Source organism: Salvia miltiorrhiza, chromosome 3 (genome assembly GCF_028751815.1).
Source record: "Salvia miltiorrhiza cultivar Shanhuang (shh) chromosome 3, IMPLAD_Smil_shh, whole genome shotgun sequence".
Lineage (NCBI taxonomy): Eukaryota > Viridiplantae > Streptophyta > Magnoliopsida > Lamiales > Lamiaceae > Salvia > Salvia miltiorrhiza.
Window position 1 is genome coordinate 30,638,101 of NC_080389.1, and position 12,060 is coordinate 30,650,160.

Below are 12,060 nucleotides of genomic sequence, written 5' to 3' on the forward strand. Positions count from 1 at the left end.
GTATGAATACGTGCCAATACTGAAACGATGCTTGATCAAAGATTAAGAAGCGAGAGATGGCATCTTTCGTAGAAAGATGTTTGACGTGTTAAAATGTGAAGGAGCCATTTCGGGTGTCGAGACACTACAGAGAGTACTACGGTACTGAGATATGAGATTGTAGTTAAGACGAGATGGAGTTATGATGGTAAATAGAGATATTGAGCATTAGAGTTATACTTTTGATGAGACGAGAGCGCTGAGATATAAACATAAGTTTATGGCGTGATGAGATAGCTGCGCCAGAGCGGAAGCCTTTTCTCTGACTATTCACTTCGCTGCTCTGGCATTCGGTTCCTCTGGATTCTTGATTTCGCTGCTCTAACTAGTGATTCCTCTGCTCTGGCAGGGAAATCACCATTCCTCCGCTGACACTGCGGACAGAACTCGAGAGAAGACTACTGAAGTATTATGAATGAAGATGACGTAAGTACAAAGAGTTATGACATCGATTAGCAAAATCTAGAGAAGAAATCCGACAGTTGAGTAATCACTGATAGATTCTTTGGACGTTAGAAATGATGTTTATGTTATGTAAGTTTTCCCTATCTCGGGGAGCTGATGTCGTTCCCCTGATGAGCCGTGACACGGCGAAACCAGTTATTGCCTTTGATGACCTTAAGGTTGGGAAAGCCCCAACGAGGATGGAAAAGATGCAAGCATCGTCCGTGACAAAGTGGTGGCAGAGAATTCATTCCTCTGTCGGGGAGTTGTTTCCTCTGCTCTGACAGAGAAGTCATTACTCGGCTCTGCCGAGTCAGTTAATTAGAAGTGATGGTTCATATTTTCGAGTTAAAGAAAGACTCAGACCGAGATATATAGGACTTTATGATGTATTAGAAGAAGTAGGCCAAGTAGCCTATAAACTAGCGTTGCCTCCGAGCTTCGCGAACGTCCAAGACATTTTCCATGTTTCTCAACTGAAAAAGTACGTGTTTGATCCAAAACACGTCATCCATCAAGAAGAAGAGTCCCTAGTACCAGTTTTGAGCTACGAAGAGAGAGACCTGATGCTATACTGGACCGAAAGATCCAATATTTGAGGAACAAGTAGATTCCTTTGGTGAAAATCCAATGGAGACATCACGGTCAAAATGAGAGTCAACATGGGAACTTGAGGAGAAGATAGTTGTAAGCAGATGTTTAAAGCAGCAGTTACAAATAGCCGACCTCCAATAAACTCTAATAGCTGCAAAGCACAAAACTCTAGATGGCTAAAAAGCAAAGTTTGGGAAGCGTAGAAGAAATTGATAGTCACATTTGATGGACTACTTGGAATCAGCGGGAGTGTTTTCCCCCAGAGCTTGAAGAGAAGATGAAAGAGAAGTACCCAGAGCTTTATCCCGAAAATGAATAACTCAAGTTTTGGGACGAAATTTCTTTTAAGGGGGGTAGGATGTAACACCCCGTACTTTTCCTTATTTTGGGAGATAGTGTTTTAACACTATTGAGAATACTAAGATGTCGAGATGCGAGATTATTTTGTTTTATGACTAGATAAGACAGATTTCTTTTAAATAGAGTTATGAGTGGACAAACCAATGATGGAGTTAGAGTGATGAGATTTGAGAAACGAGTCAAGTTAGAGATGCCGATTGAATTAAGTCGAGATTTTATTTTACTTCCGACTACCGAGAATAGAATTTCCGGATACCAATTTATCAGAGATTGACTGTCCTATTAAGAAAATAGGAATAATGAGCTTGACATAGAGTCGAGGAAGAGAGGGAGAGAACCCTTGATGATGTAACTCCCCATATTTTTGGTTACCTTGAAATAGCATCGGAATATTATTGAGAATCTTGAGAGTTAAAAACTAGCTTACTAAAATCGAGAGGGAGTTATCGATGGATGGTAATATGAGTAAAATAGAGATGTTGATAGAATTGAGAATGATGTTAGAGTTGAGATGGAGACGTTGATTAAATTTTGAGATGAGATGAAAGACGAGAGATAGAGTTGAGGTAGTGATTGAGAGTCACTATAAAGAGGATTAAGCTAGAGTGACGATTAAATTAATGACGAGTGATGATCTGTTTTAATGTGATAGCCTTGTGAGCTATTTGTTTGACGTTATGTGATTTACCTGATAAGTGTGTATTTATGTTTGAGTAATTGGGGTAGTACATGATTTAATTTCCACCACACATTCCTACACTCACACCCATTATTTTAATCCTTCTCACATGTGTGATGTGACAAGTGGCCAAGTGGGGAGACAAAGTACTATTTGAGCATTTAATGCTTCTAGATTAGAGTGTAAGAGTTGTGTTTAAAACAAGAGACTTTTCTCTCTCTTGCCGTCACTTTCATTTTCGGCCCTTCACCTTCTTCTTTCCCCCTCACGCCATTCTTCCTCTCCTCCATTGGAGACTAAGCTCAAGCTTCTCAAGACGTATCTATGGTGTGATCCTCCACTAAATCTAGCCTGTAAACACTTTTTACTTCTGATTCAAGAAGATTAGTGGAGTTTGATGCTTGAAGAATAGAGAGAAGACTTCCTTTTTCTTGAAATTATTTGAGTAAGTGTCCTGATCTTTTATATCTAGACTTTTTTATGTGAGATATGTGTATAGAAGGATGATTGAAGCATGAGAAACTCCCCCTCCACCTTTTTCGTCATTTTCGAAAATTAGGGTTCATGCCCTTTAAAAATCTTTCTGGTTCTTTCCTAAAATTTGGGGTGAGAAATGTGTCATATGTGATGATATGACGTGATTAAGGTGTGTTTTGCAAAGCTTAGTCTTGAGATCTGAGTTTTTACAAAATTTAGTTTGATGTAAGAAATTGGGAAAAATCTGTAGGTTATGTTTTGAACGATGATTTGATGATGAGCATGAATATATGAAAGGATTAACGTGATGCTGATGAATGTAGAGTTTAAATGAGTTTTTGAGTTGGCTATGATGTTGAGTGATAGTATTTTTGATGTTTGGTAGTGTTTGATGATTTTCGAGAATAAAAAGTTGATGAGTTTTCGAGTTTGCTTTTGTCCGCACTGTTCTGTCTTGAGTCTTGCACTACTCAGCCAGCGAGTTCATCATTCCGCTGTAATGCCAGCGAGTTCATTTCCCCGTTGCCCTGCTAGCGAGTTCATTTCTCTGCCCTGACCCGAGAAGTCATTCCTCTGGCATAACAGAGAGTTCGTGATTCCTCTGACTTCTGATTCCTCTGATGATTGATTTCTCTGATGTTTGATTTCTCTGACATTTGATTTCCATGATGTTTGATTCCTCTGATGTTTGGTTCCTCTGATGTTTGATTTCTCTGATATCGATTCCTCTGACGATCGATTCCTCTGACTGTTGATTTCTCTGGCGAGCATTCCTCTGCTTTGGCGAGTACGTATTTCTTCTCTGCTCTGCCAAGCTAGTCTGCTCTGCTCTGCTGAGCTTTCCCACTCTGACCACCGAGCATTTCTCTACTCTGGTCTCCGATTCAAGCTTATGTTTGCTTGTTTGTGATATGTTTATATGTGAGTTGTATGCTTATGTGTTTTACATGCCTATGTGCTTGTTGCTTTGAGTATGGTCCGAGTTGAGAGTTAATTTGAGAATAGGACGTGTGAATCCTTAGAAGTTGAGTATACCTAGGGATTTAGTTTTATTGGGTAAATAGACGTTGAGTGAGAAGTTATTGTTGAGACGAGATTGAATTTTCGTAATGAGTTCTAACTAAGGTTTGTTTTATCACATGAACCTTCATGATGATGTTGATGATTTATGAAGACCGAGCGAAAAGAAGAAGTAAGTCACCTATTTTCCTAGTTGAGCTTACGCGAGGGACTCCAGGTGGGCAATATTTTGAGTATACGTTTATCGTATGAGCTTTCTAAATTATTTGATGATGATATTTATGAGTTTATCAAATATTGAGTTAAATGATGTTTAAGAACTGTTTGACTTGCCGAATTTTGATGTTGAGCTTGTATGTTACCCTCTACTGATGAGACAAATTCGGATCCTGCCACAAGCGGGGTTGTGTACACAGAGGTGACTGTGAGCCGTCTTCGGGTCGGCCGGTCACGGTACTTGAGAGGGAGGCCTACTTCTCAGTACCGATAATAATGATGAGTTGTAGACGTGGTACATACATGATGAGTATTTTGATAGCACTATCGTTTCTTTATGATGTTATGATGATTAAAACTGCATGCACAGATTCATTTATGCTAACTTATTTCTGTGTATTGCTGATGATGTGGCAAGTTTCAAACATATAGCTCTAAGAGCGCCTTTGATGTTTTTCCGGCGTTTGCCCATTGAGTATTATATACTCACGCCCTGCATATATTTCTAAATGTGCAGGCTAAGCTTAGGAGCGAGATTAGACTGGTGCTGGTGGGGACTGTTTCGTTGAAGAAGTTTTTTTGCTGCTTTCCTGTGATGTTAGAGTCTTAAGGATGATGTACTTTGCTTTCCTTCTGATGTTGATAAAACCTTAGTGAGATGATGTCTTATTCCTATCTAATCAAGCAATATACTCGCGGTTATATGTCTTCATACATATAATTGTTACGTCTTTTGTTGTGGTACTCTTGATATTATGTTTCCTTATGGAAAATAAGCTGTACCTACTTTGCTTTTCTTCTTGAAATTTCTAATATTCAAGAAGTTATAACGATGTTGACGTATATACCTTTGAGCCGAATTACAATGCTTTGCCTTAGTATGTTCTGATGTAAGCTTCAGCCCGATGTTCAGTTTAGTTCTATTGTTCTTTATTCAATTATTTTAGTTGTATCGATACTCGTACCCCACTATTACTAGCGTTGGGAATCGGGCTGCGACAGCTTTGCAGGAGATTTAGGTTTTATAGATGGAAGAATGCAATTTTGGAGATTTTTGGGCTAAAAATGGCATAGCTCTGTCGCCAGAACTGAGCTGACTTGAAAAGCCAGAGCTAACTAGAGTTAAAAGCCCGCGCCAGAGCTGAAGGCCCGCGCTGCAGAGCAGAGGAGAGCCGAAATTTCAAGAGCCGACATCTCCAGAGCAGAACAAGTTTTACAGAGTCAACTGCCAGAGTCAACTATGCCAGAGCTGACTTTTCAGCTCTGCCCATTCTCGCCAGAGCTGACTTTTAGCTCTGACTACCTTTCCCGAGCTGACGCACCAGAGTTCGCCTTCCAGAGCTGAGTTACGATCGCCAGAGCTACTTTCTAGAGCTGAGTTACGATCGCTAGAGCTATTTTTCAGAGCTGACTTTTAGCTCTGCCTTGCCGAGGCAGAGCTGCGAAATTGGCCAAAGTAGGAGTGTTTTCCAAAGCGCGCATCCAGCTGGAGTTACCTTATCTTGCACGATTTTATTGCCTTTAGAGTTCTACTTTGCATGGCAACTTCTATGGTGATCAAGAGGAATTTGAGGTCTATAAATAGGGTTTTGTTTTTATTGTAAAATCATCGTTTTGCCCTAATTTTAGACGCCTTGGAGATATGTTGTCATCCAAGACTTAGGAATTTTATTGCTTTCATAGTTCTTTTTCATGGTCTCGAATTTTCATTGTTCTTAGTTAGTTTTCGATTTAGTTAAGTTTTTAGTTATTTCTTGGCTTGTGATTGCATGACACGATTACTTGTTCAAGACATTTACGGTATTTCGTAATTCAATTTTATTTTGTTTAATTATGTCTACGTTTTGCCTTTATGTTTATGCTTTCTTTTTAATTATGCAATTTAAATTATGCACTTTAGTTTACGCCTAGATTAGAAGTCTTTAAATTTACAAGTATTTAATTTCATAAGTAGGTTTAATTTAAGTTATTTAAATTCTTGCCTAGGTTAAGTTTAAGTTTAAGTTCAAGTTAAGTTTGATTTAAGTTTAAGTTTAAATTCAAGTTTTAGTTTAAATCTTCTTTTTATTGTTTTTCCTACGATACTACTAGAAGCCCTTTAAGAGTTTCCTTGTGAGATCGACTTGGGTTAACTTACACGTTACAATAGATCTCGTACTATTGAGAGTCAATCTAGAGTAGTGTTTAGGTTAAGTCAAATTTTGGCGCCGTTGCCGGGGAAAGTTTTAGGCGTTTTAGTTATGTTGTTTTTACTTGCTTTATTTAATTTCCAGTTTTTTCTCGTTTTTGTTTTTACGTTTCTTCCACTCGGTGCGTTTAATCCGTTTGTTTAGTGTTGTGCATGCAGGGACGTCGTAGTCTTAAAGGCAAACTTGTGTCCCTGTTGCATAGTACGAGCGAAGGGATTTTTAGGAAGAATAGCTGCAAAGGAGTGTTCGCTGAGGACAGCGCTGCCAGCCCTACCGATTCCAGCTCTGACTCTGATCCTGATGTTCCAGAGCAGACCGTAGTAGAGGAGGCAGCCAGCTTTGACCATACAGAGCAGACCACAGACACGGCAGAACACACTAAGGAGGAAGAGGCCAGCTCTGCCAATTCCAGCGCAGACCAGGTCAGCCCTGCCAATTTCCGCACTGAGCATAATTTACAAGAGGAGAAGAATGAGATGGCTCAAAACATGGAGTACATGGGAGACTTCACCAGGCCTGTAATTGGAGATACAAACACTTCAGCGATCGTACTCCCCACCGCAGTAAGAAACTATAATCTCAAACCCAATGACTCGAGTTTACTGCCAGTGTTCCATGGGATGCCAAGCGAGGATGCTCTACAATTCATCCGGGATTTTTGCACCCAAGTGCAAACAATTCCTTTGCTTAGTCTCACGGAGGACCAACTCAAGCTCAAGTGCTTCCCCTATGCACTTAAAGACCGGGCAAGGACATGGATGCTATCTCTGCCGCCCAACTCGATCACTACGTGGGGAGATGCTTGTGAAAAATTCATGCTGAAATACTACCCAAGCCACAAAACATAGGAGCTGAGAACAAAAATAATGGAGTTCACCCAAGGAGCGGACGAGCCTTTGCATGAAGCTTGGGAGAGATATGAAGAACTCCTCCGTCAATGCCCTCAACATCAATTTACTAATGTTATGTTGATGCAGTTTTCTACGATGGGTTAGTAGAAACTGCCCAATTCATGGTGGATAGCACTGCAGGAGGTAACATAGCTCGGAAGACTGCAGCAGAGCTGAAGGAGATATTCAAGACCTTAGCCGAGAGCTCACAACAAAAATCAGTCCGTGGGAAGAGAGTTGAGGCCAGCTCTGTGACGCAACAGTTTGAGCTGCAGAAGCAAGTAGCCGATCTTGTGAGACAAGTGCAGCATCTTAAGATGGGCAAGATGGAAACTCCTTCCGTCCCAGTGCAGAATGGCGAGCCTTGCGAAATATGTGGAGATTTCAGCCATGCAGTCAATGAGTGCCACAGAATGGGCGAGTTTACTCCGGAGGGTGAAGCTGAAGTCTATGATGCACAAGGATTTCAGAGCTATAATCAAATGCAGAGCAGACCTGGCTTCGTGCAAAACTACAATCAAGGGCAAAGCCATAATCAAGGACAGAGCTATAATCAAGGGCAGAGCAGACCACAATTCGGGCAGCACTATAATCAAGGGCAGAGCAGACCGTAGAATTATAATCAAGGGCAGAACGTTAATAAAGGATGGAGAGGTCAGCAGCCCTGCCCACCGCAACAAAATTTTCCCCAACAATATCCACCGAGGTATCAACAGCAAGGGAATTTTCAGCCTTCGCAGCAACACGCTCAGCCCCAGAAGTTATCACTTGAAGATACATTGCAAGCTTTCATGGAGATTAGCAAGCAAAATATGGAGATGACTAAGCAGAATATGGAGTCTCAAGCATCCACCATAAAAAGACTTGAGACCACCATAGGGCAACTGTCGAGCACCTTGAACCAATTGCAGCAGCAGCAGCAGCCCAAAAAATTTCATGGTCAACCTCTGCAAACTCACCAAGCTTTAGCTATCACTGCTCTCGAAGAGCAGACTTGGATACCGGAACAAACATGGATTCCGGAGCAGACCAGGGTACCAGAGCTGACGTGGATGCCTGAACCGACTACGGTACTAGAGCAGAAGAAGGTAACAGCGCTGCCCAGTCCAGCCCTGCCGAGTGTCGCGCTGCCCAGCCCAGCCCTGCCGAGTGCAGCGCTGCCTAGCCCTGCCCTGCCGAGTGCTGCGCTGCCCAGCCCAGTCCTGCCGAGGGCAGCGCTGCCCAGCTCAGCACTGCCAGATCCAGTCCTGCAGAAGTCAGCCTTGCCGAACCCAGCTTTGCAGACTCCAGCTATGCAAAACCCAGCTCTGCAGATTTCAGCCTTGCCAATTCTAGCTTTGCAACCTCCAGCCTTGCAAAATCCAGCTATGCGGTATCCAGCAGTGCAGAATTCAGCTATGCAGCATTGCAGAATCCAACAGAAAAGGACGACAGAGCTGATAAGGCGGCCTGAGCAGAAACTTCACAAGTCCACTAAGCCATATCGACAGCCGAAAGCTATTGTAACACCCCGCATTTTTTTTTTCCTTATTATAAGTACCTTGTGTTTTAAGAGTACTGAGATATAAAAATAAGCTATTGATGAGATGAGATTTCTAATGGTTGAGCTATTATATTTTCGATGATGGAATTAGAGAATGAAATACTTTGAGGAAATAAAGATGTATAGAGATGATGGTTGAACGAGGATGAAGTTAATGATATCTTTTCTTTTGATAGTATGTTAGCCGAGTTCTGGCCTTGGAGATCTGTTTTGGCCTAGGAGTTTTGCTATGGCTTGCGAGCTCTGCTCGGGATGCGGGCTCTGGAATGCCATAGGTGAGGCCATTCCCTATGGAATGCCATAGGTGAGGCGATTCCTATGGAATGCCATAGGTGAGGTCATTCCCTATGGAATGCCATAGGTGAGGCGATTCCTATGGAATGCCATAGGTGAGGCCATTCCCTATGGAATGCCATAGGTGAGGCCATTTCCTCTGGAATGCCATAGGTGAGGTCATTCCCTATGGAAATGCAAGAGGTGAGGCAATTCCTCTGGAATGCCATAGGTGAGGTCATTCCCTATGGAAATGCCAGAGGTGAGGCAATTCCTCTGGAATGCCATAGGTGAGGTCATTCCTCTGGAATGCCATAGGTGAGACCTTTCCTCTGCCAGACAGAGGGGAAGCCATCCCTCTGCCCAGACAGAGAATGCATTCCTTTGGCGAGCATTTCTCTGCTCTGGTGCAGAACCTACTTTAGAGAGAGAGGAGTCAAAGCAAGTGGATAAACTTTGTTAACGGATAAGATATTTTATGCAAGTGGATAATTAAGCATGTGTTATTTATCCAATACTTGTTGGCTAAGTAAATGGGGTTATATATTTATATAACACCTTTCTCTTTCATCCCCCATAACAGACGTCCCTTTCCTCTCTCTCCTCTCTCTTCTCTCTCTCCTCTCTCGACTGTCATTACCAACGCCATTGATGAGCTGGTAAAAAGCTTCGTAAGCTACGTGTATCTCTTAACCACCGATTAAATCTAGCTAAAAACACTCGTAAATCCATAGAACAAGAGCTCGGGTGAAGGTTCGAGCTAGGAGTCAAGGAAGAGGAGTTATACTTTTTGTTACAAATCATAAGAGTAAGCTTCTAAACACATGAATTTACTTATATCTAAGCTTTATGAGCATGTATATAGATGAGTGAAGCATGAAACCAACTCCTAATTCGAGCTAGTAATTTTCGAAGATCACTAGGGTTGGAAGTCTTATAAAATTTTGTCGTCTTCTAACTTTAAAATGGAGCGTATATGCATGCTATTAAGATGTTATTTGTTGGTCATTGAATGAAAAGCATGATTTGGTTTTGAGATATGGTTTATAAAGATGTTGGTTGTGTGATGTTGGAAAGTTGAAGTTCATGAAGAAAGTAAGGGCTTAAGTATAAAAAAATGAGCTTATGAGATTGTAGCAATGATTGTTGATGGATTAAAATGATGATTAAGGATGATTGATAAAGATTATGATGAATTGGTTTGACTAGAAAATAAAGTATGCTTGGCTATATGCTTAAAATGGACTAGGTTGATGAGATAATTGGCTAGCTCTTAAGCTACTGACTTGATTGAATTCGACAGGGTTTTTGATACCCAAAAACCTTGAAATTTTTATGGTATATATATATAAGTGTTAGGAACGTTCATGTAAAATTTGAGGTCTTTTGGACATCGTTTGATACCCTTTTAAATTATGAGTCTCCAACTGCAACTTTCTACCGGAAGTGTGGAAGAAACTGATATTAGAGTCACTTTTCCAGTAGCTTTTCGTGAGTTTATGGTTTCTATATTTTTATATGAACAAGATGAACATGTTATCTAGCTACCCATAAAATTTTAAGTCTTTTTGACAAGATCTACTATTTTTCTAAAATCAAAACTTTCAGTTGCACAAAACTGTCGAATATGGTAGACTGTAGGAAAATGATCATATCTCCTAAACCACATAGAGTTTTGCAACCTACTTTTTTTTAAATGAAACTAGACGTTAAGAGGTTTCAAATGATATGAGTCCCAAACCCAGGAGAGTTCCGAGGTAAAGCAGTTTATTACTTGAAGTTGGGACAGAGTATATGAAGTCAAGTATGGTCTTTCACTAATTACACCTACCTTGATCTAGTAAATTGCATGTGTTAATGGTGATAACTATACACCTTAGTAATTCATAAAAAGGCTAATGGAGTATATATGTATGTTTATATATGTATATAGATGTAATACTTTTCCGAGATAAATGTACTTAACCGAATTTGGTTCACTTGAGATATTAAACCACATAGTAATGTCATTAAGCATTATGTGAGTTATCTGATATATGTTAAAGAATGTGTTATACCCTCATAACTTTGGTATGTGATTGTTATATGGGTTTGAGTATTTAGGAGTCGTTCTTTAAGGAACTGATATAACTTAAAACCTTGGATATGGTTGATAATGGAAATAATGAATAATTAGGAAGTATTATTATAAGAGTGTTTTGTTACAAGGAGTGATTAGTTACAAGGAAATAATAAGAAAGGAAGACTAGTACTTAGATAAGAATAGTAAACCTAGTGAGGATTTGTCTGATCGACGTTTATTTTATGACATGAACCGTCTATGCCAATGATGATATCTAAAGACACGAGTCAAGGACATAAGTAGGATTTCTCCGAAGTACGAGGACCAAGGCTAAGATTTCCAGGTGGGCATTACTTTCTAATACCTCTATTACAGGCTTTCTAAATGATGATTTTGATGATGTCTATAAGTTTTAAGATGATAAATTGATGTTTGAACTAATTAACTTGTCGAATTTTGATGACGACGAGCCTGTATGTTACCCTCTACGGATGAAACGATTTCGGGTCCTGCCAAAGGCGGGATTGTGTACACGGAGGTAACTGTGAGCTGTATGCCGGGTTGGCCGGTCAGAAATGACTGTGAGCCGACTGTCTGGTCGGCCGGTTACGGTGCTTGAGAAGGAGGCCTACTTCTCAGTACCATGATGATGATGATGAGTTGTAGAAGGGGTACTACATGCTAAGTATTTATGACTGCAGTCTATTTTTCATTACTTTATGATGCTTATAATTTATCAATTGCTTACACAGGTTCTTTTAAGTAAAACCCCTGTGTGATGTATAAATGGCAAGTTAAATGTATAGCTCTAAGAGCAAGATTGTTTATTTTCGGCTTATGTCCACTGAGTATTTTATACTCAGCCCTGCATGTATTTCTAAATGTGCAGGATGAGCAAGGAGAGAGAGATTGGGGGATCGCTGGAGGGCTGTTGTTTCTAGACGACTTTTGAAGTACCGTATTTTACTCCTATACGGTAGTGTAAATAGTTGAAGACTATGTTCTTTTGAACTTAATTAGGATTGTTACTCTCAGCTATATGTCTTCATACATATAGTCTGATCACGTTTTGCTGTGCTACTCTGAGCAATATGAATCATTGTAAATATTTAGCTATACTCCCTTTGTTTTTGTTGACTAGAACCTTGATACATTTGAATAAGTGAAGCCGATAATGTTTCTATTAAGTTTGATGATATTTTAATTGTTTCAACTTGAATTATTAGTAGCTTCCGCTTGATAAGTCTTTCAGATTTCCTTGTTCTACCCTATCA